The 26,757-nt window shown below is 42.5% G+C and overlaps 1 protein-coding gene across 3 annotated transcripts in view; it reads right to left on the bottom strand.

Annotated features, from left to right (window-relative positions):
• Positions 1-26,757, bottom strand: part of LOC140483265 (ras and Rab interactor 2-like) — a 157,051-nt gene that overhangs the window by 93,062 nt on the left and 37,232 nt on the right. Inside the window, exon 2 of one of the 3 annotated variants that reach the window (XM_072581407.1) lies at positions 8,044-8,085. The exons of the other annotated variants lie outside the window; for them this stretch is intronic. The gene's annotated coding sequence lies outside the window, so the exon portion shown is untranslated. The remainder of the gene's footprint in view (positions 1-8,043; positions 8,086-26,757) is intronic. 3 annotated transcript variants of the gene reach the window in all.

The following is a 26,757-nucleotide window of genomic DNA, read 5'->3' as shown; positions in this document are numbered from 1 at the left end:
ACTCCATGCAGATAGTGACCTGAAGCTGGAATCAAACTCAGGTCCCTGGTACTGTGAGGTAGCAGTGCTAACCACTGAGTAACCATGTCGCCAGTTTATCCAGTACACAGGAATATCGATTATCCAAATACCAATTATCCGAAAATCAGATTATCCGAAGATGATCCAGAGGTCCCAACAGAAACATTACATCAAAGATGTGTTTTCAACAATGATCGCGTCTTTTGTTTACAGTGATTAAACAGGCACCGTCTCCAAATAACTGACCACCTGCCCTCTCTCTCTCTTCTCACACTTTCCCTGGAGTTCTACAGAGGGATGTACCCTAAACCCCCGTCCCTAGATAATCTCTCCAACATTGTCCTGTACAGGACATAGGTGGAACCTGTCAAAAAGTTGTAGTAAAAAAGGTGTGTGTATATTTGGCCACTTACCACACAAAGGCAGCAGCAGCAGTCTTATTGTTTGTGTACAGGCAGGAGAGGGGGCGGGGACAGTGCTGGACGGGGATGGGGAGCGGGCGGGGGGTGCGGCGGTGTTGGATGGGGTTCTGGTGCGAGCGGGGGCTCGCGCGCTTTGTGCTGGGAGGCGGGGCACAGGGTTTGGTGGGCAGAGGGCGGTGTCTCGCACGCTGTCTGCTGCTGCTGCTATTCTCCTGAACAGGGAGCAGACTTTTAAAAGCTCCAAGCCCCAGAGGAAACCAAATAATCGATTATCCGGACAAAATAATGCCCGCCCAGTTCATTCAGATAATCGAGGTTCCCCTGTATAAACCATACTGATGATACTAAAGCTATTAATTATGTGAATAGTTCCTCCAACTTTCATTCATTGGTGTGGCACTTAATGAACACAATGAGTAGCATGCCAATTAATTTTAGGATTTAATGAGGTTTACAGTAATCGAAGGAATTAAAACAGGTTATACTAGTTTAATCAACAATGGCTCTGACTAACTCTATAACGAGAGTTATAGGGGAAAATGTCACAAGATATTTCAGAAGACGTGACAAGCCATTAAAGGGGATCAAAAGATACAACTTAAAATTGCTTTACATCATCGTAACCATAGTTCCAGCAAGTTCAACCTACTCCTCAGGATACTTTAATCTCTTGCAGTACCAAATCTTACTCAAATGAAACTTCTGGACAAATAGTGAGCAGGGTTCTGATTCCCACCTACTATCCAGCATTCCCTGCTGGCAATGAAAGCTTGGGCATCATGTGGCACTGAATTGTGGTGTTTCCAAATAAACCGCCTATAGTATTCATTGTCATAGGTTAATATGAATGAATAATTGTCATTTTCATTAAAGGTACAAGCTGGCACCTAACATCCATAGAATCATAACCTACTGAAAGAACTGACACTTTCAAACAAGGGAGCAGAGAAAGCTGACAACAAAAATAGTCATTTATACAGGGCGTCTCTCTTTAATATTCCTTTCGCCAAATGTTAAAGCCATGCCTGGAAAAGCAATAATTGAGAACCACAAAAAAAGTCCAAATCATCAAAAACACTCAGATTACACAATCTTCAATATTGTAGAGAGGCCCCTCGATTGTCCAGCATTTGATTATCCAAATATTGAATTACCTGCTAAGATCGCAAGGTCCTGATGCTCGGCTAAACTATGTTATCCGACATTCGATTATCTGGAATTTGATTATTCGAACAAAATACTGCCTGCCCATGTCCTTTGGATAATCAAGGTGCCTCTGTATTAAAGTGGGTAATTTTAATACCTTTGTAATTAGTGAAAGGATATGCCCCCAAGTTATCTGAATAATAAATTACTTGATGTCTTCATCGTTCCACATCTTTTTGATTGAGATGTTACTTGCTATTGAATAAATACTACCCCTCTCAAACGTGTAAGATTAAAAAGCACGTGTGTGCAAGGAGAAGCAGACAGTTCTGGATCTCTCTACTTCGAGATCTTGGTGCTTTTTGCTTTAACTAATTTGTCGATTAATTACAGCTGTCTGAGATAAGTGAGTAGTAAGATCATGAATGCTGTAGTAACTTTTCAGATAGTACAGAATTATCATAAAAAGGGTAAGAAACAAAGCCCAAAACTTAAAAGTGTAGTACATCAACTTTGAACATTCCTTCCCTTCACTTTTACTGTGTTAGGAGATAACATATAGGCTGGCCTTTTTGAACATCTGGGCATTTGTGTGCAAGGGAATCTCAAGTCAATCTTTTGAGCACTGAGTATTCCTTCCCGTATTCAGGGTAAGGAAATTCCTCCATGTAAATATTCACAGAAGCCTACTTCCACCTCAGAAACATTGCCCATCTTAGCTCATCTGCTACCGAAACCTTATTCATGCCATTGTTACCTAGGAGTTTGACTATTACCGTGCACTCCAGGAATGTTCCATGCCCTATATAAACTAGTGATCTTTCAAAATTCTGCTCACTACTCTCACCAAGTCCCAGTTACCCAGAATCCTGTGCTCCTCGACCTACATTCACTCTCAGTTAATCAACGCCTTAAAATTCTCATCCGTATTTGCAAATCCCACCATGGCCTTGCCCTTTCCCTTTTCTAGTATCTTCTGTTGTACAAGGTCTGAAAGGGTTAATATTGAGAAGTGCCTTCAGCAGCTCCTACAATGATGTCATGTGGGCTGCTGGGCAGCCAGCCTGGGGTTTTGAAAGAGTAAGGCCTAACATTCAGGTCCTTCAACAATGTCTATCATATCAATTCTCATCATCATGGATCATAACCCCAGATCACCTTTGGACATATTGAATATTTTAATGCCAACATGTTTTTTGAAAGGACGCATGGCCAAGGTGACTGTGGATGTAAATTCAGTGACTATCAGGACAGTCATACCCTGGAATGTCACACCTGATGAGGTGCTAAGAAATCTTCAAAGGCATGGGCTTAAAGGGAGAAAAATACTAAAAAGTAAACTGTAATTTTCTGGGTGTTATCTCAGACTGGGGACATGATGAGAGAAAAAAAGACAGCAGTCTGAGTGAGAGACATTTTATGTCCTCCTCTTTCGAGAGTACACTAGAACATGGGTTAAAAGCTAGTTCAACTTTGTCTACGTTCCCTAGTGGAAGAAGGCACGCTAGTGAGCTAAGGGGCTCATGTGTGGCATTAGGTTGAAGTACTCATGCGTAGCAAGTCTAGTTTGTGAAAGTTACAGAGGACAAACTAGTCACCCCTGCATTGCAGTCAAAGAACTATCTTGTTCTGAATCCTCGAAGGCAGCTAGCCAATCAAATGAAAATAGGACAAAAGCATTTCAAGTAACTGCAAAGCCAAGGATCTCAACACCAACTGTTTAACCAGCAACGTTCTTTTATCTACTCTTCAAGAATAACCCAGAGACTGACTCGGTTTTTACCCCATTTTTTTGGAATCACACCTCATTTCTAACCTGTGTGGATATGTTGCATCATTACTTTCTCTCATGTTTAGCAACTAATAAACTCACTCGAAATACAACTGAAAACTGGTCCTTCACACCCGCCCTAATAGATCCATTGTAGAATTTTAATTTCCTCTTTCAGGTTTGTCTTGCTCCTTTTCAACAGAAAAGATCCCAGCCTGCTGAAGCTTTGCCAATTGTTGGTTCCTTTTAATACTGGCAACTGTGAATCTTTTCTACACTTTCTCTCAGCTTCTTCTGTACAATTTTTCCAGCACTTTGGACAGTCTTTCACAAAAACTGGAGTGGGCTCGAAAGGAGCCACAAAGCCTCTTCATTCGGCCTGTTCAGGAGTTCGTTAATGGCTTGGGACAAAATATGATTCCTGATGAAGGGCTTTTGTCCGAAATGTCGATTTTCTTGCTCCTCGGATGCTGCCTGTCTTGCTGTGCTTTTCCAGCACCACTCTAATCTTGATTCTAGTCTGTAGTACCCACTTCTGCCTACAAGACATGAGAAGTCATTTCTTAGATCACTTTTAAAAGCTTCCAATAAAGACTCAGCACACTCCTTAGAACAAAGTCACCTTCACTGTTTTATAGAAGGGAAACTGCATTTGCCTAAAACTCAGTCCATTACGTATTGTCCTCAACTCAGATTGAAAGGAGAAGTTAATAACCAACCGCAGATAATTGATCTGGACTTCAAATACAGTACTGCATAAAAAGTACAGAAGCTGATTACCTAGAGAGGTAGTTAAAAATGTGAATAATCCAATCAAGGTATCCAAAGTTATGAGGAGCTTCAATAGGACAAATAGAAAGAGAGGTTTCCCCTTAGTAGAGGGATTGATAAGTAGATTTAAGGTAAAGGGGCAGGCATTTTAGAGGCAATTTAAGGAAGAACTTTTTCACCCAGAGAGTGGGGAGTATCTGGAATTTACTGTCTGAAAGAAGGACAGAGGTGGGAACCCTCAAGATATTTAAGAACTAGCGAGATGAACACTTGAAATGTCACAGCATAAAAGGTTACAGGTCAAGTGCAGAAAATATGATTAGAATGGTTGGGTGTTTGATGACTGGTGCAGACATGGTGGTCCAAAGACTGTAATTCTCTACAATTAAAAGCCAACCATCTTTTACACAAAATGAGCAGACACAGTAACTACTATGCAAGACAGACATGTCAACCTTTTCCAAGAACCTCTGCAAAGATGACGACAACACTCCATTATTCTGTAATTGAATGCAGAGAGACTGGGTGTGGTTTTCTGTTGCCTTTCAACTTCATCTTTGATGTCTCAGATGTTTAAAAGGCTGTTGTGTTTCTTGATAATTTGAGTTGATGTTGCTATCATGGTTACTTCCATTTTATTGACTTTAACTGAGCTCCATCTCTCCATTCATGTCACACAGAACAAAGAAAGAACAAAGAACATTACAGCACAGGAACAGGCCCTTCAGCCCTCCAAGCCTGTGCCGACCCATATCCTCTATCTAAACATGCCGCCTACTTTCTAAGGATCTGTATCTTTTTGCTCCCCACCAACTTATGTATCTGTCTAGATACATCTTAAATAACGCTATTGTTCCTGCCCTACCAGTTCTGCTGGCAACACTTTCTAGGCACCCACCACCCTCTGAAAGAAGAACTTTCCATGCATATCTCCCCTAAACTTTTCCCCTCTCACTTTAAATTTGTGACCCCTAGTAATTGAGTCCTCCACTCTGGGGGAGAAAAAAGTTTCTTGCTATCCACCTTGTCTATACCTCATGATTTTGTAGGCCTCAATCAGATCCCCCTTCTACCTCTCCTTTCCAATGAAAATAATGCTAAACTTCTCAATGTCTCCTCATAGCTAGCACCCTCCATACCAGGCAACATCCTGGTGAACCTGCTCTGCACCCTCTCCAAAGCATCCACATCTTTTTGGGAATGTAGCAACCAGAACTGTACGCAGTATTCCAAATGTGGCTGAACCAAAGATGATACAACTGTAACATGACTTGCCAACTCTTGTACTCAACACCCCATCCGATGAAGGAAAGCATGCCATACGCCTTCTTGACCACTCTACTGAGCTGCATTGCCACCTTCAGGGAACAATGGACCTGAACACCTAGATTTCTCTGTACATCAGTTTTCCCCAGGACTTTTCCATTTACTGTATAGTTCGCTCTTGAATTGCATCTTCCAAAATGCACCACCTCGCATTTGTCGGATTGAACTCCATCTGCCATTTCTCTGCCGAACTCACCATTCTGCTGTATTCTCTGACAGTCCCCTTCACTATCTGCTACTCCACCAATCTTAGTGTTATCTGCAAACTTACTAATGTGGCAACCTATTCCTCCAAATCATTTATGTATATCGCAAACAACAGTGGTCCCAGCGTGGATCCCTGTGGAACATCACTGGTCACAGGTCTCCATTTTGAGAAGCTCCCTTCCACTACTACACATTTATTGATTTGTTATGCGACTATTTCTCTCCCTTGTTGTGTAATTCAGATCCAAAATGCCCTGCGAGAGAGGATGGTCCTAATTATAAATTTTACATTAAATGCAAAGTTTCTTTAAATTTTCTCTTTCTTTGAGAAATCTGAATGTTAACAGTTGCCCTACAAAATATTAATGCTGTACCACTCCCAGTATTGCTTGTGATACCTTTACTCACTTGCCATCACCTATCCGAAACCCCTGACACCAGTATCCTGAATGCCCTCTGTGTTGCCTACTCACTTGCTTGGGCACCTTCTCACCTACACCAAGATCAGCATCTGTCCCACTTTCATCTCCCTTAGTACCTGCATCTCTTTCAATCCAGCAGCAAAGCAGCCTACAATTGAAAGAAAGACTAGGGAAGAAAGAGTCTTGACCATTGGAGGGTTTCATGACATTTAGATCCTCATCCTTTATGGGGACTCCCACTGCTTTGGGCACCTGACTGCCCATGCCCAAGGTCCTGGACTGGCGTCAGAGGTCGCTTTTGACTTACCGTGCCAGGACCCCTGAGAGAAGGCCAGCTCCCTTGACTGGACGCTGACAACTATAATGAACTTCCTAACTTTGTGTCTCTGCTAAACAGCAGGGAAAGACAGAAGTAATAGGAGACTGGTATCTCTGGCGGAGGGAGCAAAGTACACAAGAGGGAAGGCAGGAAAGTTGTGAGATTCAAGGTGGACTCAAGGTGAGTGAGTGCTGCAGCAGTAAGCCAATAGCCTGCAGATGAAGTCATGTTGTGTGTGTGTGTGTGTGTGTGTGTGTGTGTGTGTGTGTGTGTGTGTGTGTGTGTGTCCCTGAGCACACGGTATCCTTGCTGCAGTATTGCAATAAGAGTTACCGGTGCGGCCAGAGGTGCAGCAGCATACTGTAATCACAACAGAAATGTGACACATTGGTTAGAGAGGCTGACACGTGTTGGATGCCAGTGTCCAAGGAGGCCGAATGCCTAGGATGTTGCTGCTTAATCTCCACCATGGAGATCCTTTGGAGCAAGCAGCGATCGGAGGGATCCCAGTGGTTGAAGGAGCAGCGCTCTGAAAACTCGTCCTTCCAAATAAACCTGTTGGACTATAACCTGGTGTTGTGTGATTTTTAACTTTGTCTGCGCCAGTCCAACACCAGCACCTCCACATCATGGTATCCAACATGGAGGTTCTTTGGAACAAGCAGCAAGTGGAACTCACCAGGTACTCGCTCTGACTTCCAAGTTGAGAATCTTTGACACCTAGATAGGTTGGTACATTTGGCAAAATGGGGAGCTGAATATTAATGAGTTGCCTTAATAAGGAAAGCAACCAGCAATAATCTCCTTAATTTGCAACTCGCCACTGCTTAGCAAGAAACTTGCTTCACTACTCAGCAAATGCATATTTTTTCTTTGGCCAGCTAGCTCAGAGTCAGTTCCCTGAACTGAGGAAATTCTAAATCCCCTTGTTATTTTATTTCCCCCCCCACACTACCGCCTAACTCTAGTAGTGCTTATATTTTAGCAGATGCAGTGAGGTGCTCTGGGCATTGAGACAGGCCTTATTGGATTTCTCACCTGATTCTGCCACAAATCTCACCACTGACCACATCACTCAGGTCCCTAATTAACATTCTGCTGAGAATCTTCGATGAGTGAGCCAGTCCTCAATCCATTTTAATGTACCATCCTCAATAACATTGGCCTTTCTAATATTGAATCGCCTTAAACCTTATCGAACACCATTTGGAAATCCAAATACATTACATCCACTGGTTCCTCCTTATCTATCCTGCTTGTTATGGCCTCAAAGAATTCTAATAAATGTATCAGGGATGATTTCTCCTTCATGAAGCCAAGCCGATTCAATTGGTTATACTATGCAGTTCCAAATGTTTTCTATTACATCCTTTATACGAGACTCTAACATTTCAAAGGAAGATCAGAAATATAAATAGGCTGACAGAATATTTTTAAAAAGATGCACTTTCTGAAAAAAGACAGTAGAGAATTTGTGGAATAGCAGGAAGTGGACGTCATGGAGCTGACCTCTAGCAGCTCATGACTCACTGTGCATCATTGAATGATTGATTCACCACAAGGAAGGAGATGAACAACAGCTGACCATTTCCTGAACTATTTATACAGCTGGCTCACTGCTCACAAAACCAAACATACCTTGGATTGAGGGGGTGTGAACTTGTTGAAAAGCATTTGCACCTGAGAGAAAAAAAGACAAAGATAGTGGAGCTTACTGCATTGTTATTAATCACGAGCAGCAGTACATCAAGGATGTGAAATACATATCAGATCTCCAAAGCACTGTTCATGGTGAGTGACAGAATATGTTCTAACATACATTGTATATTATTGGAGATATTGATTAACGTACGAGGTAGCACAATCGCATGTTTTAGAGTATGTTTGGTTCAAATTACTTGCTTATGTCCACATAGATGGAAAAAAGTGCTCCAATGGTATCTCGGTTACTGAACTTGATGTGCTCTACAAACAATAATGAGCTGAATAATCAGATATCTAGATTCTGAAGTGCAGGTGGAGGAGAACAGGCCAAATTTGTACTCTTAGCTTGTATCATGGAATTACTAACACCCCGCTAAGCCATTGCAGCAGGCCAACAGGTTTCTCTAAGATTTTCTCTGCAGGTGACATAGATCCAAAAACAAATTTGCAACAGTCCGTCAGCAGACCATCAAAGTGTCAAGCAATTTCAGATGCTCGAGGTCCGGGGTAGGACTGCAAGATCAGAATAGTGGAGACCTCATGTTAGAGTGTAGGTGATACTGATTATTGCACCATGTTCCTAAAGTCAATTATATAATATGGGACCAAAGTTTCAAGGTAATGTGGGGTTGAAGTCATGTAAGCCAGATTAGGGAGGGGTGGTAGGTTACTCTCTGAAGGGCACTGGTGAACCAGCTAATGATAAGTAGCAAACATGGTTAATTTTCAAATGCCAGTCTACAATCTGTCAGACTAATTGGATTCCATTTCCCAACATGCCATAGTATGTTCTCTGGGTCATCAGCCAAATGGAAGTGACAAGTATGATAAAGGTTAGGGTGAAAGCAAGATAGAGTCATAGAGATGTCACAGCATGAAAACAGACTCTTCAGTCCACGCCGACCAGATATCCCAACCCAATCTAGTCCCACCTGCCAGCAACCAGCCCATATCCCTCCAATCCCTTCCTATTCATATACCCATCCAAATGCCTTTTAAATATTGCAATTGTACCAGCCTCCACCATTTCCTCTGATAACTTATTCCATACAAATACCACCCTCTGTGTGAAAAAGTTGCCCCTTAGGTCCCTTCTATATCTTTCCCCTCTCACCCTAAACTTATGCCCTCTAGTTCTGGACTCTCCTACCCCAGGGAAAAGACTTTGTCTATTTATCCTATCCATGCCCCTCATAATTTTGTAAACCTCTATAAGGTCAACCCTCAGCCTCCAATATGCCAGGGAAAACAGCCCCAGCCTGTTCAGCTTCTCCCTATGGCTCAAATCCTCCAAGCCTGACAACATCCTTATAAATCTTTTCTGAACCCTTTCAAGTTTTACAACATCTTTCCAATAGGAAGGAGACCAGAATTGCATGCAATATTCCAACATTGTCCTAACCAATGTCCTATACAGCCGCAACATGACCTCCCAACTCCTGTACTCAATACTCTGACCAATAAAGGAAATCATACCAAACACCTTCTTCACTATCTTATCTACCTGCAACTCCACTTTCAACGAGGTATGAACCAGCACTCCAAGGTCTCTTTGTTCAGCAAAATTCCCTAGGACCTGCTAAGATTTGCTTTCCCAAAATGCAGCAGCTCACATTTATCTGAATTAAACTCCATCTGCCACTTCTCAGCCCATTGGCCCATCTGGTCAAGATCCTGTTGTAATCTGAGGTAACCTTCTTCGCTGTCCACTACACCTCCAATTTTGGTGTCATCTGCAAACTTACTAACTATACCTTTTGTGCTCACATCCAAATCATTTATATAAATGAGAAAAAGTAGTGGATCCAGCACTGATCCTTGTGGCACTCCACTGGTCATAGGCCTCCAGTCTGAAAAAACAACCCTCCACCACCACCCTCTGTCTTCTACCTTTGAGCCAGTTTTGTATCCAAATAGTTAATTCTCCCTGTATTCCATGAGATCTAACCTTGCTCACCAGTCTCCCATGGGGAACCTTGTCGAGCGCCTTACTGAAGTCCATATAGATCACATCTATTGCTCTGCCCTCATCTATCCTCTTTTGTTACTTCTTCAAAAAACTCAGTCAAGTTTGTGAAACATGATTTCCCATGCACAAAGATGGGAGAAATGGTTGCACCATGGGATAAGGCTGGAAAGCTGGGCACACCAGTGCAGATTGTCCTGGTCGGGCTGCAATGGTGAAGGACAGAGGCAGGCAAGTGGATGGTCTTAATTTTCAACACAGTCAAGTTAGACTTAAATATATTTACATCAAATTCACTTTTACCGGTAGTGGATGGAAATGTTTCTTTACATGACAAATTTTCTAAAATTAAACATTGAAGTTTATGTGTGAAGCAATTTACCAATAAAATGCATCATGTACAAGCTTTGTATTTTTATGATCATACCTGACATTGAACCCCGGATTTAATCCAGTTTGTCTGTTAAAATTGATAAAGTGTGAATCACACATTTCTACATTCTGCTCTTGTGCCATAACCCACATACCACTTTCCTAGCGTGGCATTTCATTTCAACAGTGACAATGTTCCTCTATGTTGTGAAACTAATCAAACAGGAGTTGGTATTTATTTCTGATCTGAAGTTTATTTAGCAGGTTAAAAAAATCCAAGTTTTCTGATAACCAATGTGTAGTTTTATTGCGTGGGCAGAGGAACATAATAGTTTGTGGACAGCTTCATTAATTTTTTTAACCCAAAACCAAAACACAGCATTCAGAAAAGTGACCTTTAAAGTAGCATTGTGTATTGTTCACGTCTTCTTCATTAGTCTTTTCCAGGCTTAAACCTCGGGAAATAAACTAGTGTTCTGCTGGGAATTGTTGTCTATTCTACCATGTTCCACATTTCTCGTGTAAGTGTTTTTAATCAAATGATTTAGGCAAATTATTACATATAGGTAGGAGAGACTAAAACCTGAGGGCACAGTCTTAGAGTAAAGGGAAGACCTTTTAGAAGGGAGGTAAGGAGAAATATCTTCAGCCAGAGAGTGGTGAATCTATGGAATTCATTGTCACAGAAGGCTGTGGACGCCAGGTCATTGTGGATATTTTAAGACTGAGATAGATAGGTTCTTAAGTATCAAGGGTTACAGGGAGAAAGTGGGAGAATGGGTTTCAGAAACGTATCAGCCATGATTGAATGGTGCAGTAGACTCGCTAGGCTGAATGGCCTAATTTCAGCTTCTATGTTTTATGGTCGAGGTTAAACTTGAACCTGGACCTTTCAGCCCAGAGATAGGCTCCGTGGTAGCGAGCCATTAATAGGTTATGACACACTGACAGGACTGGTAGGACTTGAACCCTGATCTTCTGTCAAAAAGTAGGGACACTATCATTGTACCACAAGACCCTTCTCATCACCATTGCGAGGATAGTTGAAACAACATCCTCTGTCAACTCTGCACAGCTCTTATTTTCGACCAGGTCTGCTACATCCAAACATCATGTAATTACCAATAAAAGGCAGACATTGAGGCACAAGGAGAGACTGATTCATCAGGTGAAACAAAATATGAGAACAGAAAGAAATTGGAGCTGGAGTGTACTGTACAAACTCTCGAGCCGGTCTCCTCTCTACTCCTCCTCCCCCACCCACTCCCTCCCCACCCCACATCAATAAAATCCTGGATGACCTGGTCTTGATCTCAACTCTACTATCCTGCCATTTCCCATAATTCTTCAAAACAGTTCAGGTTTATAAAACCATGAGAGGTATCGATATGGTGAATGGCAGGTATCTTTTCCCTAGGGTTCGGAATTTCAAGACTACAGAGCATATTTCTAAGATGAGAAGAGAAAGCTTTAAAAAGGACGTGAGGGGCAACTTCTTTTTTAACACAGAGAATGGTTCGTGTGTGAAATGAACTTCCAGAGGAAGTGATGGATGCAGGTATAGTTACAATGTTTAAAAGACATTTGGACACATACATGAACAGGAAAGGTTCAGGGGGATTTGGCCAAGCAAAGGCAGGTGGGACTAGTTTACTCTGGGAACACGGTCAGTATGGACTGGGTGGTCCGGAGAGTCTGTTTCCATGATGTATGACTCTCAGTGCCATTCTAGGACTCGAGTGTGTATCCTAACACTGGATCCTCCACATAGCTTTTGTTTTGTAGCCATGTTCAATATTCCTTTACCAATGCACACTGCTCTGCACTTTCTCACGTAGAAATTAATCTTCCAATCCTTAGCCAAATAACTTATTTCACTCAAGCTCTCTCTCGTGACCTCTCTGACTACTATCAATCAACATTAAATTATTTTGTTACTATTTTATCAGGATTACGGTTTCTTTAATAGATGATGCTATCCCTTAATGTAGTCTTAAATCTGTAGTTTTTAGGGGCAGCAGTTTTGGGTGAGCATTCCTTTCTCTCTCTCATACTCTCCCCTCAAACCACCATCAACTCCCACCCCCATCCAAATCAAACAACTCACAGGCACAAACACACACAACATGGCAGAGGTAACGGGGTCTAGTAAGACATGGCAATAGACTTTCTGTCCCATGAGAAAGAGAGAGAGACAGAGAGCGAGAGAGACAGAGCAAAAGAGCGAGAGAGAGGCTACTAGTGGTGGTTTAACCTGAGGGACACTGTGCCTCAGGTAAGGTGAGAGGTTGAGAAGGAGAGTCCTTCATGATAACCTCAGCTGTACAGGAATTGAACACATTCTGTTGGCACCACACTGGATCACAAACCAGCTGTCCAACCAACTGAGCTAACTAACCCCTGACCTGCATGTAAATAATGATTATTTACCCGAGAGAGAGAGATAACTATGGTCCTTTGTGGAGTATGTTGAATTATCTGCTAGATGGAAGGAGGTTAAAGTTAAACATAAGCAGAAAAAATCTTCACTGTCCTCTCTGACATAATGAAGGAGAGATGAGGCAGATATCCAGATGGAACACTGTCAGTTAACTCCTCCACTGTAAACTGTAGGGCTTATGGATAAATAACATTTCATCAAGCAAGGCAATGGAATATAATTATAGCAGCTAAGGCCTGCTATCTGCTTGGGTAGTGACTGAACTTTCCCAGCCAAGATCCCTCCTGATTGGCAGCTACGAAAGAAATGAGTAGGGTTAGGAATTTATAAAACTTCAATTCAAGACTTCTTAAATTACAGAATGGACTGGGCCAAACAAAACACAGCAAATTGGACTGATTTCTTTCAGATTGAGAGCCCTAAAAAAGCATGAAAAGTTATCAATTTTGACAGAAATACTTGTTTTTGTTGGAACTGTTCACTTTTAACAAAAAATGACACTCTTGAAAACCAGCAACCTAAAACTAAACAATGCATCCCGAATGACTCAGTTACCACGGTAACCAACATTCCCCAGCATTTGCACCGAGCTTGTTTATTTTAAGGCAGAATACCAGATTTCAATGAAATTCTCACAAATAAGAAGCATCTTAGAAATATTTAAAACTTGTTGGACTTATTTTAGATTTAAACCAGCTCAGTGCATTTACACATTAGAATATATTTGTAGATGGCACCAAGGCATTAAGTAAGAAAAAAAATCAACTTTTGGCGAGATAAAAATGAGATAAAATCTCAACACATTCTCTTTTGATTTGAGAGTTTGTAAATAAAAATGAACAAGACAGAGATAGGGCAGCAAACAGGAAGTACATTTGCTAGGTCAAAGCTCTTTATGGCATTATAATTCAATACAACTCTCGCCAGTAAAAGGTCACTTTTCACATTGACTAAATATGCTTCGTTCCAGTCCCTTTATTCACACGGAGAGGAAAACTATTCTTTCCATTTGAAGACTGCAAACCAGTGCAAGTTCATAAGTACTGTAGATGTAGACTCCTAAGTTATAATTTCAGTGCTATGGAAGTGATCTAAAATTAGCGCCATCCAGTGCACAACACAAGTAACGTGTGAGTTTTGTATACTATGACTTATACTCCCTACAATTAAATCTGACGCAATTGTCAAAGTTCAATATATTCCTGAATTACACCAGATCCTACAGGAAGAGAAACAGATTCTCTCACCTGGTGGCATTGACTAAGAGTTTAATACTGGCTCTTCAATCATTTCCTCCTGAAAGCTCACAGTTCTTTGAAAGTGGAGTTGCAGGTAGCCAGGATAGTGAGGAAGGCATCTGGTACACGCGCTGTCATTGGTCAGTACATTGAGTATAGGAGTTGGGAGAAAGTGAGGACTGCAGATATTGCAGATCAGCGTGGAAGAGTGTGGCGCTAGAAAAGCACAGCCGATCAGGCGGCTTCTGAGGAGCAGGAGAATCGACGTTTTGAATGTAAGTACTTCATCAGTTGGGAGGTCATGCTGCAGCTGCACAGGTCATTTGTTAGACCACTTTTGGAACACTACATTGAATTCTGTACACCCAGCTATTGGGCAGATGCTATAAAAGAGTTGAGTAAAGATTTGCAAAGGAGGTTGCTCAGGGTTGGAGGGTTTGAGCTATAGGAAGAGGCTGAATATACTGGAGCTGTTTTCTCTGGAGCATCAGAGTATGAGGGGTGACATTAGAGAGATTTATAAAATCATGAGGGGCATACATAGGGTGAAAAGCCAAGATATTTGTCCCAGGTACAGGAGTTGAGAGCACAGATTTAAGGTGAGAGGGGAAAGATTTAAAAGGAACCTAAGGGGCAACTTTTTCAAACAGCGTGTATGGAATGAGCTGTCAGAGGAAGTGGTGGAGTCTGGTACAATTACAACATTTAAAAGGCATCTGGATGGATACATGAATAGGAAGGGTTTAAAGGGGCAAATGCTGGCAAATAAGGTTAGATTAGTTTAGAATATCTGGTCAGCATGGATGAGTTGGACTGGAGGGGTCTGTTTCTGTGCTGTATGACTCTTTGACAGGAAGATGGCCCATCACTCTAACATTTTACCTGAAAGATAGGATTTCCAACAGTGCTGCATTCCCTCAGTACCGCACTCAAGCTTCATCTAAGGCTGAACTAGAGCCTAAATATATCACGAGTGTGCTAGTATTGGGACAAGTCACATGATGGAAAGAATACAGGAAAGATTCACCATAACGATGCAAGGATGAGAAGACAGTTAAAAAGAAAGATGTGGAAATCTGGGCTATTTTTCCACTAGAACACAAGAGATTAAGGCAGTAATTGAAAAGGGCTTTTCAAAGCTACGAAACTGTTTTGACTAGAAAAATACTGGAAGATTATTTCCACTAATGATAAAGATCAATAAAAAAAGGAAACATGGACAAATAGTTATAAATGCAGGAGCAAAAGTTGAAACTTTAAAATTTTTTTCCTAATATCTAAAAACTTATATACCTTGGACATTAATTTCAGAAATCTACCACTTATTTACCTTGTATTCTTGATAATATGTGGTGGGAGAAATCATGTTAAGTTAAGAAAGGTAGCTCTCATTGTGTTTGTAAGCGTAATATTTAAAAGCACACAAAATCACAGATGAATACTGCACTTGCTCACTGCATTTTATTTTTCTGAGGTGGAGGAGCCGGTGTTGGACTGGGGTGGACATAGTTAAAAATCACACAAAACCAGGCTATAGTCCAACAGGTTTATTTGGAAGCACTAGCTTTTGGACTATAACCTGGTATTGTGTGATTTTTAACTTGTTTTCCTGAAACGTTTAATGGCAAGATTAGATAAGTTAATATTCATTTCTGCATAATTACCATTCCCCATGGTGGGCAGAGTTCCAGGGGGAGAGTTACCTCGGCATTTCCAACGTTTCTAGACTGTCCACTATATGGCTTATGGAGAGATGGCAAGAGAATTGGCTTGAGAAGTATGACAGCCACAATCGAATGGTAGAGCAGGCTCAAAGAGCCGAATGGTCTGATTCTGCTCTTGCAATCAACGGGCCAACTCCAAATTGGTTGCAATTGTCAAAGCACATGATGGTCAGCAGTGCTGTTCTTGTGAACAAGGTCAAAAAGCATGGAACAGCAAAGCAGGTCAGGCCGCATATGAGCAGCAGGACAATTGACATTTTGGGTATAAGCCCTTGATCATTCTTGCAGTCCTCACTTTCTCTCTTGTTTTTGTGAACAAGTCTATTTGAGTAGAGGCTTCTCAATCTGACTTTGGTTTGGGGAAGGCACTATTCACATTTCCAGGCCCTTCACATCAGCATCTCGATTCAACAGTGGGTGGTAAATAAGACTGGTGCAGGGCCCGAGAAGGATATAAATCATGAGCCACATCCCAATTCATGAAGATTTGAGAAACCCACCACCAAACCAGAGGGACATCCTGGGAAATGGCAGTCAGTGTCCCTGCAGCCAAGTGGTGTGCATGCAGCTGAAAGAACCAACCAACCAACCATCACTAACTGAACTGCATAGGCACCTGCCAACCAACTCTCCCAGACACAGCAGACAAATGTTCAACCGAATTTACACAGGCCAGAGATTACATCTTCTCCATTAAGTGGAAGATGAGAGACGACCCAATGCAGCACTTGTGGCCGTGTATCCCAGTCCCTATCACATGAAATTGCCTGCTGATATTTACTGCTGGAAGTACCTCATGTCTACACTCAACATTGCAAGAGGCCGTGTAATGGATAACTAAAGGAGAAAGTGAGGACTGCAGATGCTGGAGATCAGAGCTGAAAATGTGTTGCTGGAAAAGCGCAGCAGGTCAGGCAGCAACCAAGGAGCAGGAGAATCGACGTTTTGGGCATGAGCCCTTCTTCAGGAATGAGGAAAGTGTGTCCAGCAGGCTAACATAAAAGGTAGGGAGGAGGGACTTGGGGGAGGGGCATTGGGAATGCGATACGTGGAAGGAGGTTAAGGTGAGGGTGATAGGCCGGAGTGGGGGTGGGGGTGGAGAGGTCAGGAAGAAGATTGCAGGTTAGGGAAGGTGGTGCTGAGTTTGAGGGTTGTGGGAGGGAGGGGGGAAAAAATGAGGCAACTGGAGAAATCTGAGGCAGAAGATGAGGCGCTCTTCCTCCAGCCGTCGTGTTGCTATGGTCTGGCGATGGAGGAGGGCAAGGACCTTCATGTCCTTGGTGGAGTAGGAGGGGGAGTTGAAGTGTTGAGCCACGGGGTGGTTGGGTTGGTTGGTCCGGGTGTCCTGCCACGGGGTGGTTGGGTTGGTTGGTCCGGGTGTCCTAAACTACACATCTCATTATTTGCTGCTCCCTTTATACAAAAAAGTAGCATTGGTAGCTGTCCTAAGTTACTGGCAGAATACCTGCTTAATAAATCCTTTGGACTATAACCTGTTGTCATGTTTTTTTTAACCTCGTCCAAGTGTGTTCAATCCGTTTACATGAGCTGTATGACCCTATCATCTTTTCCTTATAAATTCTGTGTCAAAGATCTTCCTCTCTCACTAACACCTGATAAAGAAGCAGCGCTCCAAAAAGCTAGTGTTTTCAAATAAACCCGCTGGACTATAACCTGGTGATTTTTTTAGACCTTGTCCAACATTGGCACCTCTACATTCAGGTTGGGGAATTCCAGGATTTAAATGTAGGTTTTGATGTATCGACAATGAATGAATGCCGACATACACCCAGCCAGATGTACATGGAGGAGTCAAAAACAAATCTTGATGGAGGAACTCAGCAGATTGGGCAGCATCTGTGGAGTGAAAACAAAATAATGTTTCGAGTCCAGTGACCCTTCTTCTGAATGGATAGTAGTGAGGAGAAGGTGGTTTATATGCTGAAGATATCGGGAGGAAGAGAGGAGCTAATGGTAAAGTGGAGATGAGAAAGAGAGACAACAGTTAGGCAGACAAAGGGATGGTTGATAGCATGCCAGGGAAGGAGAAAAGCTGATAATGGGGACAATGAGGTGGTGAAAATAGGTTGGCTTTGCTGAAAGCAGCCCAACTCATGACAGGGCCTGAGGTGTAGGGGTAGGTAAAAGGGCATAGAAGGTATTTGGGTTTTCCTCTACACAAAATGCAGACTGAGTGACCGCTTTGCAGAACACCTACATTCCGTCCACAGACTCTGAGCTTCCAGTTGCCTGCCATTTCAACACATCACCATGTTCCCTTGGCAACATCTGTCTCAGGCCTGCTGCAGTTCCTGATGAAGCCCAGTTCAAGCTGGGAGAACAGCATATCATTATTTTGCTTGGGGGCCCTTACAGTCTTCGGGACACTATATCGAGTTTGATAACTTTGGAATCCAAACACTCTTCACCTCCTGATTTCCAGCCTCTGCCATTCTTGGTATTATTTTATGTAAAAGAAGGAGAACTTTGTGCTGATGCTGATCCCATCCACGTTTGTCATCTTCTAGATGGATGGGTGTTTCATAGTGACTCAAGAAGCCACAGGGAACAGCCACAGTACATCCTGCAATGGACTGCTCCCTCCCACACAATGCACTGGGATTCTGTACTCAGTGTCACCACCAAATTAAGTCTACAATGTTCTCATCTCCTTCATCAGTCAGTAATATATTTGGAAAAAGGTTGAAACAGTTCACCAGCAAATAGAACTTGTCACAACCCGTTAATACCAGAACATTCTTTCTCCGCCGACCTTCCTGTTATCACAATTCTCCTACTTCCCAAACCATACAAGAAGGTTAATTCCAATCCCACATGCTATTATTTCTGCTAATCTCTACAGGAAACCACTCTTAATAAACAGGAGCTCTCTTATTCACCATATTAGCTGAAAAGAAATTCAACTGGATGACGGACTGGCCTGCACGCAAATTGGGTTGGATCACAGAGCTACTGGCAAAAGCAATAAATGGCTGGTCTGGGATTCCTTCAGGCAGCCTCGGTGGCTGTATTCATCGGCATCGGTCTGGCTCTCGTTACAGCAGCCAAGATCAGACTGGTGCTGGAAAAGCACAGCAGGTCAGGCAGCATCCGAGGAGCAGGAAAATCGATGTTTCGGGCAAAAGCCCTTCATCAGGACGAAACGGCGATTTTCCTACTCCTTGGATGCTGCCTGACCTGCTGTGCTTTTCCAGCACCACTGAATACTAGACTCTGATTTCCAGCATCTGCAGTCGTCACTTTTACCTAGTTGATTTTCTCCTTACAGCAGCTTCAGTCAGTCTGTGACTCCATGCAGCACTTTCTTTCGAATGGTGGTGGGTCTAGTATTCTAACCGGGAGGGAGGGTCATGCTTTTGAGCCCAGAGCCATGAAATGGACTAAGTGGACTTGTTTTAAATTCTCTAATTTCTTCCCCCCTTTCAGTATACTATGGTGGAAGGACTGTTATTCTAAACTTTTTAATCTCTTTATTTTTCTAATTTATTTTCTATGATTTTGCACTTTTGAAGGTCTGTAATGCTAAACTTCTTAATTTTTTTTTCCTTAAGGATTTGTACTCCAGAATCTGTACCGAGGTACCTTTGTCCCTAAGATGGCGCCATAAGTGGTGACTTGTAAACTCTGAGTACATGTGACAATAAAGCTAATTCTAATTTCAATGACTACAGACCAGAAACAGGAGAATCTTTACTCCCCTCACACTTGGAATTAACAAACCTGATGGACATTTTGCGGCATAGGTTTGACTGCCTCATACTGAACAGTGCAAAATCAAAACCTTAGCTCTATGTGAAGTAGCACCCCACTCCGCTTCAGAGTAAAGTTAGCATTGACATCACTGGGTCAGTGCAGTGACAAGTCAGGATTAAACTCCGCACAAACTCACCTTAAAAAGGTTATTATTAAAGATTTTTAAAAGCTACAATAAAGCTACGATATAAATTAAACTGGACCAGCAGATCAGCAGACAGTAACTAAATAAGATCAGAAGAACTGGTCCATCTTAGTTACTATTGATCCTAAAAAAGGTCAAAGAACATTTCTGCAAAAAGCAAAAATGACGACTGGAACACCACTGCAATACACGTCCATACCATCCAATCCATGTATTTATTACGAGGCATGGTAATCATGCTAATCCATATTGTATAGTGTACAGAGGGCTGTAGTTCAGCTGAGAAGTGTTCAAACTGCAAAACTGTGCAGATACATTACAATATAGTACTATATAATAATTTGCATTTACATGGCATTTTTAGCAAAGAAACATTTTTCTCAAGGTCCTACACAGAGGTACTAAGCCTTGTTGCTAAGCCAAAAAAGACATCAAGAGGGCTAACTGACAGCTTGACTAAAGGAGCCCTTGTCTTCAAGGAGAAACATGCAGATGCAGAGGAGTTAAAAGGAGGGCACAGAAGGAAGGGAGGAACTCAAAACAGTTGTAATTATGAAAGAAAAAGTACTGGGAAATCTACAAGGAGAAAAATTTGACAATTCTGTCTGACCCAGTGGCCTGCGTCTTAGGGTCTTAAAAAGATTTACAACAAAGGTACAGGTTCAGTAAGCTTCGCACAGTCAGGAAGGAGAGATCACATCCAAAGTGAGACCCAGCCCGAGTGGGTATGTAGCTCAAGGAATTTGGAGCCAGCGTGGGAATTCAGTGCAGAGGGAAAGAGCTGCTTTCTTTTGGCTCATAGTTTCTGAAGTGTTTTTTAAAAAAACAGGATTAAAGCCCAGGATCAGGGGCTCAGTGCAAAAGCATTCCATCACAAGTATACAGTAAGTTCATTGGTTGGTGATACCGATGTTACAGGTTTCTTTCAGATTGAAGGTAAATGGGAGAAATATTTACAGATTACAAACTAAAAGACTGACAGGAATTTTTAAAAAATCAAATTAAGAACTAAGCTATTAAAAGAGAGATGCCAGGCCTGTAGGCGTGTTGTAACAATGGGATGTGGGAGCTGGTGGACCCAATCATGGTCCAAAGTGACCACATCCATAGTAAGTGTTGGTTGTTGAGGAACTCTGACTCAGAGTTAATGAGCTGGACTCTGAGGTTTGAACACTACGACACATTAGGGAGTGGGTGCTGTGTTTCAGGAGGCAGTTATACTCTTTACATTACCTCCAATTCGGTCAGTTGTCAGGGACAGGAAGGTGGGACTATGAGCGAAGTAGGTAGAGCTGAAGGAGCCTCAGCCCTGGAGCCTGTTCAAACAGGTTTGCGATTCTCACTCCCTGTGTGGATGAGCGCAGGGCTGTAGGGATGATGAGCAAACTGACCATAGCACTACAGTACAAAGACCCATTCAAGGGGTGGAGGGGGAAAAAATGAGAAACGTACTTGTCATCAGGGATAGCATAGTCGGGGAATACACATGATCCTGGCCACAGGGAACAAAGAATCTCAAATGCTGTGTTGCCTACCAGGTTCAGAAAATCTCATCTGGGCTGCAGAGGAACTTGGAATGGGAGAGGAAGATTCAGTTGCTAAGGTCCATGCAGGTATCAATGATATAGGTAGAAACAGGTTTTGCTGAAGGAATATGAGCTGCTAGGGTTTAAATTAAAAAGCAGAATCAAATGGATTATCACGTGAACCAAGAGCAAATTGGCAAAGGGTCAACAAGATTAGGACCATGAAACCATAAGACATAGGAGCAGAAATTAAGGCCATTCACCTCATCGAGTCAGTTCCACCCTTCAGTCATTACTAAGTTTCTCAACCCAATTCTCCTGCTGTCTCCTCATAGGTTCTTGAGTATCAAGGGCTAAGTCTGTCTTAAGTGTACTCAGTGACCTGATCCCCACAGCCTTTTGTGGCAATGAATTCGAAAGGCTCACCACTCTCTTGCCGAAGGTGAGGTAAACTTTGGCTCAAAGATTGGTGTGGGAGAAACAGGTTTGAAATCATACAACACTGGCATCCGTGCTGCAGAAGGAGGGAGCTGTTCTGATGGGATGAGCTCCACCTGAATCACAACAGAGTATGGGAAGTGTCAGGAATGTAACTGATAGAATTATAGTGTCAGATTTATACAGCATGGAAACAAACCCTTCTGTTGAACTCATGCTGACCAGATCTCCTGAACTAATCCAGAGCCATTTGCCAGCTTTTGGCCCATATCCCTCTCCATCCTTCCTATTCATATACCCACCTCCATAATTTCCAATAGCAACTCATCCATACATGGGTCACCCTCTACATGAAAAACGTTACCCCTCAGATCCCTTTTCAATCTTTCCCCTCTCACCTTAAACCTATGCCCTCTAGTTTTGGACCTTCCTATCCTGGGACAAAGACCTTGACTATTTTCCCTATCCATGTCCTTCACGATTGTAGAAATCTCTAGAAGGTCACCCCTCAGCTTCTGACACACAAGGGGGTAAAAAAGAGCCCAGCCTATTCAGCCTCCCTGTAGCTCAAACCCTCCAATCCTGGCAACATCCTTGTAAATCTTTCTTACACACTTTCAAATTTAACATCTTTTCTGTAGTAGGGTGACCAGAATTTAACCCAGTATTCTAAAAGTGACCTAACCAATGTCCTGTACAGCCCCATCATGACCTCCCAACTCCTACACTCAATGTACTGACCAATAAAGGCAAGTGTACCAAACACCTTCTTCACCATCCTGTCTACTTTCAACAAACTATGCACCTGCACCCCTGGGTCCCTTTGTTTGGCAACACTCCTCAGGGCCTACCACTAACTGTACAAGTCCTGCCCTGACTTACCTTATCAAAATGTAACAATCACATTTATCTAAGGTAAACTCTATCTGTACTCCTCAGTCTATTTGCCCATGTGGTCAAGGTCTTGGTATACTCAGATAATCATCTTCATTGTCCACTATACCATCAATTTTGGTGTCATCTGCATACTTATTAATCATACCTTCAGGTACAGATTGTACTAGAGTCATAGAGATGTACAGCACAAAACAAACCCCTCAGTCCAACTCATCCATGCCGACCAGATATCCCAACCCAATCTAGTCCTACCTGGCAGCACCTAGCCCATATCCCTCCAAACCCTTCCTATTCATATATCCATCCAGATGCCTTTTAAATGTTGTATTTGTACTAGCCTCCACCACTTCCTCTGACAGCTCATTCCACACACGTACTACCATCTGCGTGAAAAAGTTGCCCCTTATCTATTTATTCGATCCATTCCCCTCATGATTTTATAAACCTCTATAAGGTCACCCCTCAACCTCCGACACTCCAGGGAAAACAGCCCCAGCCTGTTCAACCTCTCCCTATAGCTCAAATCCTCCAACCCTGGCAATATCCTTGTAAATCTTTTCTGAAACCTTGCAAGTTTCACAATGTCTTTTCAATAGGAAGGAGACCAGAACTGCATGCAATATTCCAACAGTGGCCTAACTAATGTCCTGTACAGCCACAACATGACCTCCCAACTCCTGTACTCTGACCAATAAAGGAAAGCATACAAAATGCCTTCTTCACTGCAACTCCACTTTCAAGGAGCAATGAACCTGCACTCCTGGGTGTCTTTGTTCAGCAACACTCCCAAGGATCTTACCATTAGGTGTATGAGTCCTGCTAAGATTTGCTTTCCCAAAATGCAATTTGAAAGTACCTGATCTTTAAGACTAAGTAGGGTCTTGTAGATCAGTGAAAATGTCATCAACTCTGGGCTGAATGGTCTGGGTTCAAGTCCTACCTTTCCTGGAGAGAGAGGGCAAGAACGGGCAAAAATATAAATGAGTATACTTTTGAATGCCATGTGTCAGTCAATGATCATCTCCAACAAGAAAGGATCCTTTTACCTGTCAATGGCATTCAGCAGTATCCATGGTTTATAAATTTTCAAATTAATAAACCACAACAAGCAGAGTCCTAAAGGGACTGGTGCTAAACATCAATTGTTTATGATCTATCTTCATGATTTGAAGCAAGATTTGCTTTTGTCAAACTTGATGATGACACAGGGATACGTAAAAATACTAATTGTGAGGACAATACAAAGACGGTTCTCTGGGCAAATTCCTAGGATGAAGGAGTTGTGTTAAGAAAGGAGAAGCAGTTTGGGGTCATACTCAATGGCATTTAGAAAATAAAAAGGCTATCTCATTGACTTACATTTAAAATTGTGAGAGGTCTCAAAAGGATATAAGCTTGAGAAGGTTTTTTTCCCATGTGGGGGAACCACGAAACAGGAGGAAGAATAAACCTCAAAATTATGGGTCTCCCTTTTAAGATAGAGATGATGCAAAGACTGCACCTTTATAATTTGCTGTATTTTTGATTGTGGACTGAAATGGTGGAAGGAATGTTTTGAAACCAAGGATGGAAGTGATTGCTGCACTTCTTAAAATTAAGTTACCTGACACTCACTGCGAGTGCGGTTTACACAGCTGTTGGTTCAAGCAGTGGGGAACGTCTAGTTACTGACCAGCTAGAGCCTAGGGGTTGTATACAATGGGAGATTTGGCCAGCAGCAAGTAGCTGATTGATCTGTGAAATGGTGACCAGTTATATCTACCCCCCAAAGGCCCCCTCCCCCCCCCCCCCCACCTGTTAACAACTGTAATCCGCTCCTGGATAGCCGAACAGCTTGTGCATGTGAACGTTTGAGGTAGAAACCATCAGACCTCTGGTAAGGAAAGAACTGTTGCTGCCCTGCAATAGAAAGTACCTCAAACTTTAAACAGCTTATTTCCCCATATCAGTTTCTGTAAGCTGTAATGTTTAACTCATAAGCCAAAGCCTTTTATAAAGCGTGAACCAGTCACTCTGTGCCTCTTGCAAACAAATAAAAGTACCTGGAGAAGGAAGACTGAGAAGCAGTGTTCTCATCAGCAAAATGGTCATCTCATCAACAGAAAAGGCACATCAGAGGTGTATCAAATACCTGCCAAGGGTTCAGCCAAAATACAAAAGCTCTTCAAGAACAGCCAACTTGGGGAATTCCCTTGATCCGTCCTCATTCATCTTTATACAAGTATGCTTTCTTTTGTCCACTGTGCTTCTGATGGGGCCTGTCCAGGCAGGTGTGATTCATCTCGTTTTGCCTTTGCTTTGATTATACAAAGTAGCGGAATTTCATGCCCACAAACCACATATAAGCAATTATGTTTAAACAGCTGTGGCAGGCAAAAGAGAGAAAAAACAAAAAAGGTGTAAATCCCAAGACAGCACAAATAGATAAGGGAAATCAGACAGACAATCAGATGAGCCTTCCAGACCAACAACATTCCACTGATCCATTGAAAAATGGGAACACATCAAAATGTCAGCATGTGCATCTGCAGCCATTCCAAAGTGCGTATTCTTTTGTACATAAGATATGGGCACTCAGTGTTTACTGACCACCTCAAGAACCCAGACAGAAGGTTGCCTTCTTGAACTGTTGCAGTATCTGTGGTGAAAGAGCTTCCAAAAATAAGGAATTCCAGGGTTTTGTCTCAGTGATGAAGGAGGAGGAGTGGCAGGGTATTTCCAAGTCAGGATAGTGCTTGAGTTGAAGGGAAACTTGCATGTGGTGCTAAAGCCTTTGTCCTTGGTGATAGGTATTGTGAGATGGGAAGTGCAGTCAAAGAGGCCTTGGAAAGCTGTTGCCTGTACACGTTATGCTAGTGGAGGAGTGAATAAACAGAGGTATAGTTGAAGCAAGATGCTTTGTGTTGGACAATGTCAAGCTCCCAGCGTTTTCTTGGAGTTACACTCCTCCAGGCAAGAAGAAGGATTCCGTCACCTGACCGACATGTGCCTGGTCTCTAGGCAGTGAGCAGGCAATTTACCTTCTGCATAATTCCCAGCTTCTGTAGCCACATTATTTCATCAGCAGGTTCAATGCAGTTACTGGTCAAAAATCCATTCAACAATGGATACAGCTGACTGCCATTGACCAGTTAAACAGATTCTTTCTTGTTAGTGAAGATCATTGTCTGACACATGGCATTCAAAAGTATACCATTTCATGGTTTGATTTCCTTTTGTTGGAGATGCCCATTGCTTGCTAGTTGTCTGGAGTGATCATGTTACTTGCTACTTGTTATCCCACGCCTGAATGTTGCCCAGGTTTTGCAGGACATAGTGCATAGCTTGGTTCGATATCCAAGGGGTCTGCAGCAAACATCACCACTTCTGATGTTCTGATTAACAGAAGGTCACTGATGAAACAGCTGAGAGATCTGGCCGCAGACCCTGATCTTTGACCTCCACCCCCAGCTGACAATTATCCCAAGAATGGGATTAGGAAGAAAAAAAAACTGACCTCCTGCCTTAAATTGGAATAGAACCTCTGCATTGTTGGGCTTGACACATTCTCCAGTGGTTTTCTCTCTTCCCCTGTACCCTTTCTGCCCTCCCTGTAAATACTGGGGCATAGGTGGGCTTAATCATCATCAATGCCATGGAATTTGCTATATTTTCATGCACAAGTTCAAACAAGACCTCTTTGCTGCACAGAACCTCCAACCTGATATACTGACGACATTTTCTTCCTCTGGACCCATGACGAGGAGTCACTGAAACATCCACACAGTGATATCAATGAGTTTCATCCCACCATCAAGTTCACCCCGGACTACTCTTTAGTATTGGTCTCATTCTTGGGCACATGCATCTCCATCAGGTTCAGGCACCTCAGTACTTCTCTGTACCATAAACCCAAGGAGAACCTTACAATGCTACACTTCTCTAGCTTCCACCCTAAACATATTAAAACAGCCATCCCCTACAAACAACGCATACACAGGATCTGTTCAGATGAGGAGGAACGCGACAGACACCTGAAGGTGCAGAAGGACACCCTCATAAGAACAGGACACGATGCTCAACTCATCAATCACCAGTTCTAACATGCCACAGCGAGAAACCATAATGACTTCCTCAGGAGACAGACTA

This window comes from Chiloscyllium punctatum, chromosome 11 (genome assembly GCF_047496795.1).
Source record: "Chiloscyllium punctatum isolate Juve2018m chromosome 11, sChiPun1.3, whole genome shotgun sequence".
In the NCBI taxonomy this organism is placed as follows: Eukaryota; Metazoa; Chordata; class Chondrichthyes; order Orectolobiformes; family Hemiscylliidae; genus Chiloscyllium; species Chiloscyllium punctatum.
The sequence above is the reverse complement of the archived record's forward strand: the minus strand, read 5'-3'. Positions and strand labels throughout refer to the sequence as shown.